The following is a 10809-nucleotide window of genomic DNA, read 5'->3' on the forward strand; positions in this document are numbered from 1 at the left end:
TTGGTTTCCCTTTTCTTTGTTGAAGAGGGTCTGTGCAATCCTTCTGCCTAGTCCGCCATCTTGCCCCGCCTCTCAGTCTGCTAATTTTTAACTACTAGAACTAGTCTAGTGTCTAAGGCACTTGACTGTTAACCAGAAGGGTGGTGATTCAAACCCACCAGCCAATCCTTGGAAGGAAGAATGGGCAGTCTACTTCCATAGTGATTCTGCCTCAGAAACCCAAGGAGGGATCGCTATGAGTTGAGTCCAACTCGATGGCAAATAACAACAACAACAGAAATAGTCTTGCATATCTAAATTGATCACATTTGGTCATGGTGTATATCTAAGTTTCTTAGTATTGCTATAACAGAAATACCACAAGTGGGTGGCATAAATAAACAAATATATTTTCTCATAGTTTAGGAGACTAGAAGTCCAAATTCAGTGCATTGGCTCTAGGGGAAGACTTCCTCTCTCTATTTGCTCTGAGTGAAGGTCTTTATCTTTTTTCAACTTTTCCTTCTCAATTCCCATTAGATCTTCATGTGGCATGTCATCTTTCTTTCCCATTGATGTTTGTTTCATCTGTGCACAATCCAGTCCTTTGTTTAGTTAACATTTTATTTGTTTTTAAACATGTTATTGTTCTTTGGGTGAAGGTTTATAGAATAAATGAGTTTTACATTCAACAACTCATTCATATTTTGTTCCATTTAATTGATTCCAACCTCTAGAATGTATCTCTTCCCACTTCCTTCCTGTATTTTCTGCTTTCATTCCTCCTTTTCTCCTAACTCTTCCTACTTCCTTAAATTTGTCCTTGGGAAAATGCTGCCCTTTTGATCTTAAACAGTTGATGATTTTAGGGAGTGTGTACATCCTTGATGTTATTATTCACCTTATAGACCTATCTATTGTTTGTCTGAGCCACAGAAATTATTTCAGTTCCAGGGCTGAATGGTGACTAAGGGCCATGGTTTCAGGGGTTTCACCAGTCTCCATACAAACCAGTAAGCCTGGCCTTTTTTTTTCTCCTTCAATTTTGAGTTCCACATTTTTCTCCCACTCTATACAGTACCTTTTATCGTGAGACTAGTCAGTAGCTGGGCACGATTTATTTCTTCTGATCTCAGAGTCATAGAGGCTGAAGATCACATGATCCTTTAGTCTTTTGGGTTAATTGTTTCCAAGTGTCTATTGTTTCTTCACCTTTCTTTACTCTGGGTAGGCAGAGATGAATAGTTGCACCTTTGATGGCCAATCACAAGCTTTTAAAACCCGGGTCACTACTCACCAAAATAGGTTGTAGAACATTTTCGTTGTGGACTATGTTGTGCCACTTGACCTTAATGTTCCTTGAGACTATGAACCTGAGACCACAGGCTCAGTGACTCATTTCCTCAAGATGTTTGGTTATGGGTAAGAAATTTTCATAATTTTGCCCATGGAAGGAAGATGGGGTGATCTACTTCTGTAAAGATATACAGCCTCAGAAACCCAATGAGGGTCTCTATGAGTCAGAATCAACTCAATGGCAGTGCGTTTTGTTTTTTAGTATGCTTTATTATATTCACGGATATATTTGCAGTATATGTAAATACATATGTAGAAATAACCTCTGTGAAACCAAATATATCCGTGGATATAGTGCCATTATCCTTCCCACCTTTGTTCAGCTTCAGGGTCTATTTATATATCCTTTCATAGATTATTGCTATTGCAAGCTTGCAAACTGCTATTGTAGGATTGCAAATGTAATTGTTTTTACATCTTGCCTTTAACTTTCGTGCTCCTCCCAATGTCTTCCTTTGCCTTGATCATGTTTTGCCGACCACTTCTCTTCCACTGTATATTGCTTTTCCCTTTTCCCAAGTTAATATGTGTCTACCTTCTGTTGTCATTGTTGTTAGGTGCTGTTGAGTTGGCTTCTACTTACAGCAACCCTAGGCACAACAGAATGAAACACTGCCTGGTCCTGTGCCTTCTCCACAATCCTTGATATGATTCAGCCCATCATTGTAGCCACTGTGTCAATCTATGTTGTTGAGGGTCTTCCTTCTTTTGTTGACCTTCTTCTTTACTAGGCATTATATCCTTCTCCAGGAACTGGTTTTATCTATTTGACAAGATGACTTAAGTATGTTATATGAAGTCTGGCTGTTTTAATTTCTTCTCTGTCTTCCTTACTCATTGTCCGGCTTTCACATGTATATGAGGCATTTGAAAATATCATGGCTTGGGTCAGGTGCACCTTAGTCTTCAAAGTGACATCTTTGCTCTTTAACACTTTAAAGAGGTCTTTTACAGCAGATTTATCTAGTGTAATGTATCTTCTGATTCCTACTTCTTATTATTTTTATTGTGTTTTGGGTGCAAATTTACATAGCAAACTTGTTTTACATTCAAAAGTTCATGCATATCTGGTTTCACGGCCCTGATTATCATCCCTAACCATAAGAAACTCTCCTCTCCTCTCCTTTCTGTGACCAACCCCTCCTGTGCCCCTCTCATCCATTCATTCCTATCTTTCCAGCCTTCCCACTATGTTAATACTACCCCTCTGGTATCTCATAACTGCTTGATCCAAGGGATGCTTCTCCCTAGAGTAGATGGTGCATCAACCTGGGGTAGGTGTTCTGTATGTGGGTCTTTCTACTATTGGGCTGAGAGCCAATCCATGTAAGTGAGTCCATTTCTAGGCTCAAAGGGTAACCAGGAGCTGTAGTGTCAAGGGTTCCACCAGTCTGTATCTGACCAGTAATTCTGGTCATTTTTGTGTTTTTGAATTTTGTTCCACATTTTTCTTCCCACTCTATCCAGGATCTCCAGGTTTGATCCCTTTCTGAGCAATTGGCATTGGTCACTGCATACCATCTAGTTCTTCTGGTCTTGGGGTGTGGAGGCTGAGGTTCTTGTGGCCTATTTTATTTTTTGGACTAATTGTTTCCAGATTACCTTGATTTTCTTGCCTCTTCTTTGCTCCAGCTGAGAGAAGACAAACAGTTGCTTCTTAGATGGATGCTCAAAAGCTTTTAAGACCCGAGTTGCTACTCACCCAAGTTGGTTGTAGAACAAAATTTTTATGAACTATGTGTGCCAAATGAGCATGATGTTCCCTGAGACTATGATGCTGAGCCCCAGGCCTGGTGATTCTTTCTCTCTCACAAGATGTTTGCTTGTCTCTGCAAAATTCCTCCCATTCTATCTTCTGTTGCTTCTGTAATGTGTGGGCTAATTTTGTAGCACAAGTGTATATGTAAGATTATTTTCAGCCAAATCTATCCTTGGCTTAGGGTGTATTCCTATTCACCTACCCCCACCTGCTCTTCTCACCTGTCTATGCATTAACCCATAGCCTGGTATTTGGTGCTAGTGATACTACAGTGTTGTGTCTGTAATAGTGCATGTCTCTGTTGTCTATATCTTTTGTGTACATATCAGTGTCTTTCCTTTCTCCAGTGTCACCATGCTGATCACAGACTCTTTCCATACTGTTCCTTCCCTCACCCAAATCAACGTGTGACCCCCAAATAGTCTGAGATTTTCCCTCCCCTTCCTTCAAATCTCTAGTAATCAACAAAGTGAGTTCCCTCCCCTGAATAAACTTTCCTTGCTTTCCACAATAGTGGTTTCACACAATATTTGTCCTTCTGTAATTGACTTATTTCAGTCAGCATAATGTCCTCTAAATTCATTCATGTTGTGAGATGATTTGTGTATTCTTCATTGTTCTTTAATGTTACATATTATTCCATTGTATGAATGTACCATAATTTTGTTATCCAATCATCTGTTGATGGGCATTTAGATTGTTTGCATTTATTTGCTATAGTGAATTGTGCTGTAGTGAACATGGGTATGCATATGTCTGTTTGTGTTCTGTCTCTCACCTCTTTAGGATATATTCCTAGTAATGGAATTGCTGGATCAAAGGATATTTCTATTTTCAGTTTTTTTAAGAAAAAGTCATACCATTTTCCGCAATGGTTGTACCATTTTATGATCAAACCAATGGTGTATGAGGGTTGCAATCTCTCTGTAGCCTTGCCAGCATTTGCTACTTTCTGTCTTTTTGAACTTTGCTATTATTGCTGGGGTGAGATGTTATCTCATTGTTGTTTCAATTTGCATCTTTCTAATGTCTAATGATATGAGCAGTTTCTGATGTGTTTGTTGGCTGCAAGTATATCATCTTTAAAGAAGTGTCTGTTCATGTCCCTTGCCCATTTTTGAATTGGGTTGCTTGTCTTTTTGATGTTGAGGTGTTAAAGTTTTTTATGAATTTTGGAGATGAGTCCCTTGTCAGAAATGTCACAGCAAAATATTTTTTTCCCAATATGTAGGTCCTCTTTTTACTTTTTTTGAGAAATCTTTAGATACACATAAGAATTTAATTTTTAAAAGGTCCCAGCATCTAGTTTCTCATCTGCTGCCTGTGCATTTTGGGTTATGACTGATAGTCTATTTATGGCATAGATTAGGGCCCCTAGATTTGCCCCTACTTCATCTTTGATGAGCTTTATAGTTTTAGGTTTTACATTTAAGTCTTTGATCCAATTTGAGTTCACTTTTGTATCTGGGGTGAGATATAGATCTTGTTTCATTTTTCCACAAGTGGATAACCATTTGTTAAAGAGGTTATGTTGCCCTCATTTGATGGGTTTTGGGTCTTTGTCAAAGATTATATGTCTACAGATGGATGGGTCTATTTCTGAGTTGTTGATTCTGTTCCATTTGTCTATCTCTCTATCATTATACCAATACCATGTTGTTTTGACTACTGTGACTGTATACTAGATTTGGAGGTCTGGGAGTGTGAGACCTTCTACTTTGTTTTTCTTCTTCAGCAGTGCTCTGTTTATCCAAGACCTCTTACCTTTCCATATGAAATTAGTGATTTGTTTTTCCATGTCCATAAAAAGTATTGATGGGGTCTGAATCAGGATTGCATTGAATATGTAGAGTACTTTGGGTAGTGTTAAAATTTTCACAATATTCAGTCTTCCATGAACAAGGCTTGTCCTTCCATTTATGTAGATTCCTTGTAGTTTCTTGTAGTAGTGTTTTATAGTTTTCTTTGTATAGGTCATTTGTTTCTCTGGTGAGAGTTATTCCTAAGTATTTTATCTTTTTAGTAGCTATTGTAAACAGCATTGTTTTCCTTATTTCTTTTTCAGAAAACTTTGTTTATGTAGAGGAATCCAACTAATTTTTGTCGGTTGACCTTGTATCCTGTCAATTTGCTGAACCTTTCTAGTTCTAGTTCTAGTAACTTTTTTTTCTCAGTCTCTTGGGTTTTCTGTGAATAATAATGAACGTTTGCAGCTGTTTCTTACTTTTTTGAGTTGTGCCCCATTGGAAAATGAAATCCTAAAAGCTTTTCTATATATATATCATTAAAGTTGAGTTTACTTTGAGAAAGTAGTTCCTCCCCAGTCATATTTTGAGTGTTTTCCAACCTGAGGGGTTCATCTTCCAGCACTATGTTGTTAGGTGTCATCACATCAGCTCAGACTCATAGCAACACTATGCACTACAGAACAAAACACTGTCCACTTCTGAGCCAACACATTTGGTATACCTGAGTCCATCCTTACAGCCAGTGTGCCAATGAATCTTGTTGAGGGCTTCCCCCTCTTTTGCTGACCATCCACTCTACTGAGCATGATATTCTTTTCCAGGGAATGGTCCCTTCTGATAACCTGACCAAAGCTGGTGAGATGAAGTCTGGCCATTCTTGCTCCCAAGGAACATTCCAGCTATACTTCTTCCAAGACAGTTTTGTACATTCTGACCGTCCATGGGACTTTCAGTATTTTTTACCAACACAATAACGGAAAAGCATCAACTCTTCTTCAGTTTTACTTATTCATTGCCCAGCTTTCCTATGCATATGAAGTTATTACAAATACCATGACTTGGGTTAGGCACACCTTAGTTTTCAAAGTGACATCTTTACTCTTCAGCACTTGAAAGAGGTTTTGCAGTAGATTTGCCCAATGCAATATGACATCTGATTTCTTGACTGCTGCTTCCATGGGTGTTGATTGTGGAACCAATATGAAATCTTTGACAACTTGTCTTTTCTGTATTCATCATGATGCTGCTTGTTGCTCCAGTTGTGAGCAGTTTAATTTTCCTTAAATTGAGGTGTAAGCCATACAGCAGACTGTAATATTTAATCTTCATCAAGTAAGTGCTTCAAGTCCTCTTCACTTTTAGCAAGCAAAGTTGTGTCATCTGCATATTGCACGTTGTTAATGACTCTTCCTCCAATCCTGTTGCTGAATTCTTCTTCAGATAATACAACTTCTCCAATGATTTGCTCAGCATAGAGATTGGATAAGTACAGAGAAAGGATACAGTTATGAAATGCTCCCTTCCTGAATTTAAACTGTGTGGTATTCCCTTTTCCTGTTTGAATAATAACCTCCTGGGTTATGCACAGGTCCCTCATGAGCACAATTTAGTATTCTGGAAATTCTGTTCTTCTCAATGTTATCCATAATTTGTTATGATCCACACAGTCAAATATTTTTGCATACTCAATAAAACACAAGTAAACATCTTTCTGGTGTTCTTTGCTTTAAGCCAAGATCCATTTGACATCATCAATGATATCCCTCCTTCCACATCCTCTTCTGAATCCAGCTTGCATTTCTGGAAGTTCCCTGTCAATATACAACTGTAATTGTTTTTTAGTTATCTTTTGCAAGATTGTATTTGCATGTGATATTAATGATATTGTTTGATAATTGGCACATTATGTGGAATCACCTTTCTTTGAAATGCATGCAAACATGGATCTTTTCCAGTCATCTGGCCAGGTAGCTGTCTTCCAAATTTCTTAACATAAACAAGTAAGTGCTTGTCTATGTCCAATGCTGCATTTGTTTGTTGAAACATGTCAATGGGTATTCTGTCAATTCCTGGACCCTTGTCTTTAGTCAATTCCTTCACTGCATCTTTGACTTTCCTTCTATACCATTAGTTCTTGATCATCTGCCACCTCCTGAAACAGATGAACATCAGCCAATTCTTTCTGATACATGGACTCTTTGTATTCCTTCCATCCTCTTTTGATGTTTCTTGTATCATTCGATATTTTCAATATTCCAACTTGAGGCTTGAATATTTCTACAGCTCTTTCAGCTCAAAAAATGCCAACTGTCTTCTTTCCTTTTCATTTTCTACATTGGGTCTTTGCACAATTCCTTATAGTAATTGACTTTGTCTTATCAAGCTGCTCTTTGAAATCTTCTATTCAGCTCTTTTATCTCATCCGTTCTTCTGTTTGCTTTCCTAGGTCAAGTGCAAGTTTTGTAGTTTCTTCTGACATCTATTTTGGTCTTTTCTTCCTTTCTTGTTTTTTTCATGACATTTTGATTTCTTCATAGATGATGTTGATGTCATCCCACAATTCCTCTGGTTTTCAGTCACTGATATTCATTACATTAAATCTATTCTTTAGATAGTCTCTAAATTCAGGAAGGATATAATCAAAATCACATTTTCTCCTATGTGGACTCATTTTAATTGTCTTCACCTTCAACTTGAACTTGAATATGAGCAGTTGAAGTTCTGTTCCACAGTCAGCTCTTGGGCTTGTGTTGGGTGAAGATATTGAGCTTCTCCATTGTCTCTTTCCACAGATGTAGTCAGTCTGGTTCTGGTGAAGAAGTCCATGGGTATAGCTGCCATTTATGTTGTTGAGAAAAAGGTATTTGCAATGAATAAGTCGTTGGTCTTGCAAAATTCTATCATGTGATCTCTGGCATAATTTCTATTACCAAGGCCATATTTTCCAGCTACCAGTGATTGTTTTTTGTTTCCAATATTTGCATTTCAATCACCAGTCATCAACATATCTTGATTGTATGTTTGGTCAATTTCAGACTGCAGAAGTTGGTAAAAAAAAAATCTTCAATTTCCTTGTCTTTGGCTTTGGTGGTTGATGTGTGATAGCTGGAGCTGTGTGTCAACTTCACTGGACCACAATTCTGTGTGTTTAAGCAATTGTGATGCTGGTGGGTGAGAGCTAGAGAACATCTGGGGAGGCAAACAATGCCTCTGCAGCTGCACTTCTAGATGCCTGAGCTCACCCTGTCTTAGGGTTCACTGCACCTCAGGTAGCCCTAGAGGCCCAAAAGGAATAGCAGCTTGTTACTCGCCATGAGGAGAGACAATTATTCTACAACAGAATGAGGTGAAAAACCTGAATGTTCTCATGAATATCATACCCAAGGAGACAATAGGATCCTGTCTGCCAAAGACAGTGTCCCAGAGCTGAGAGAAGGTTGTTGTTGTTGTTATGTGTGGTGGAGTCAGACCTGACTCATAGTGACCCCTCCTTGGGTTTCCGAGTTGGTCTCACTGCGGAAGTAGATTGCCCAACCTTCCTTCTTTCCTTACCAGGAGTGGCTGGTGGCTGGTGGGTTTGAACCTGGTGGGTTTGAACCACCAGCCTTATGGTTAGCAGTCAAGTGCCTTAGGTACTATGCTACCAGAGCTCCTGAGAAAAGGTTAGAGGTTTTTAAAAGGAATTGGGCTATGGGGATGGGAATTTTGAGGAATGCTGATAATACCTTCCTTTTTTCAGGATGAGGCATCTTTGCCTTGTGAACTTTGTGTTATTCTTCTGGTCAGTGACATAAAACCAGCCTTGGTTAGGAGGAATTGTTTTGTAAACTCTTCATACTTGCCTGGAAACATTAGTTTTACAAGGAGGGGAGAATGTGGGAGTGGAGTACATTTATGCCTGCAAGGAATGATAAGGAGAAATGTGGGAGTAGGTGCACTCAGGTGGGAAGGCCTGGAGGTCTATCGGAGGCAAAGGAAAAAAAAAAAGTTAAAGCTTGGTCAACATAATTATATTCTTAGGCTATTTTACCCTTGGTGGGGGGATTTGTTGTTGTTGTTGTTTGCCGTCGAGTCGCCCCGACTCACAGCGACCCCTCCTTGGGTTTCCGAGGCAGTATCACTACGGAAGTAGGATTGCCCAACCTTCCTTCCAAAGAGTGGCTGGTGGATTTGAACCGCCAACCTTCTGGTGAGCAGTCAGGTGCCTTAGGCACTATGCTACCAGGGGGATAGCTACAACAATAAGAAGAAGCTAGATATGCCCAAAACCACAATCTCTCACTGTTGAACAATTTCTAAATTTTTATATGACTTATTAAAAAAAAAAAAAAATCACCAGTCATGGTTATTTCATGGGGAAAAGACTTTGTGAAGCTTCTTATTCTGACATTCTGGCAATTATGTCTTCCACCTCTTTACTTTCAAATATCTTAACTTTCATATTAAAAGTAATTTCTTGGAAACAATATGTAGTTGGCTCTTGTTTTTTAATTCACTGTGAAAATCTCTTTCTTTTTCTTGGTATGTACAGACCATTCACTTTTAAAGTTTTTCTTAATATAATATCTGCCATTTAAAAACTCTTTTATATTAATTGTATTTTTAATTAATTTTCCTCATTTTTTTTTGCTTTTTCTGATTTTAATTGAACTTTTTATGTTATATTTTCCTTTAATATATCGATTCTTTAAAAATATTTTTGATGGTTCTCCTACCCAACTCACTGTCATTGACTCATTTCCAACTCATTTCAGTGGCTCCTACAGCTAAGAATATACATTTTAACTAATATAACTCCACTTATGTATGCCTGCATGTGTAATGCAAATAGTTTTTAACAGAATGTTCCTAACATCTTCTTCCCATTCTTATGGCATTACTGTGATTCATTTTGTTTATCTGTAGTCTATACCAAATCAATACATTGTTACCATTATCACTTTAAACATTAATCTATTAAATTATTTTATAATAAAAAATCATTTTATTTTCATATTCTCTTCCTTTTTTATGAGATCTGAGTTTCTGGTCTATATCATTAACTTTTCTCTAAGAAATTTTTAAAACATTTCTTACAAGACAGTTCTACTGGTGACAAATTTCCTCAAATATTTTTGTCTGATAAATATTTCTCCTTCATGCTGAAGGATATTTTTTTCTGGATACAGAACTCTGTTGTTGTTGTTGTGACTGTTGTTGTTAGGTGCCATTGAGTCGTCTCTGATTCATAGTGACCCCATGCCCAGCAGAACAAAACACTGCCTGATCCCACACCAGCTCCATGATCCTTGCTATACTTGAGCCCATTGTCACAGCCACCATGTCAATTCATCTCTTGAAGCCCATCACCTCTTTCATCAACCCTCCACCTTATCAAGAATGACATCCTTCTCCAGGGAATGGTTCCTTCTGACAACATCACCAAAGTAGGTGAGATGAAATCTGGCCATTCTCACTTCCAAAGAGCATTCTTGTTGCACTTCCTCCAGGACAGATCTATTAGTTCTTTTAGCAGTCCATGGTACTTACAGCATTCTTCACCAGCACCACAACTCAAAAGCATCAACTTTTCTTCAGTCTTCCTTATTCATTTTCTAGCTCTCACATGCATACGAGGTGACTGAAAATATCGTGGCTTGTGTCAGGCGCACCTTAGTCCTCAAGGAGATATCCTTGCTCCTCAGCACTTGAAAGAGTTCCTTCGTGGCCAATCTGCCCAGTGCTACATGTTGTCTAATTTCCTGACTGCTGCTTCCATTGATGTCAATTGTAGAACCAAGCAATGTGAATTCTTTGACAACTTCAATCTTTTCTCCATTTATCGTGATGCTGCTTATTGGTCCAGTAGTGAGGATTTTTGTTTTCTTTATATTGAGATGTAATCCATACTGCATACTGTGTTCTTCATACTTCATCAGTAAGTGCCTCAAGTCATCCTTACTTTCAGCAAGCAAAGTTGTATCATCA

This window comes from Orycteropus afer, unplaced genomic scaffold (assembly GCF_000298275.1).
Source record: "Orycteropus afer afer isolate SDZICR_OR568_19922 unplaced genomic scaffold, OryAfe1.0 scaffold00146, whole genome shotgun sequence".
Lineage (NCBI taxonomy): Eukaryota > Metazoa > Chordata > Mammalia > Tubulidentata > Orycteropodidae > Orycteropus > Orycteropus afer.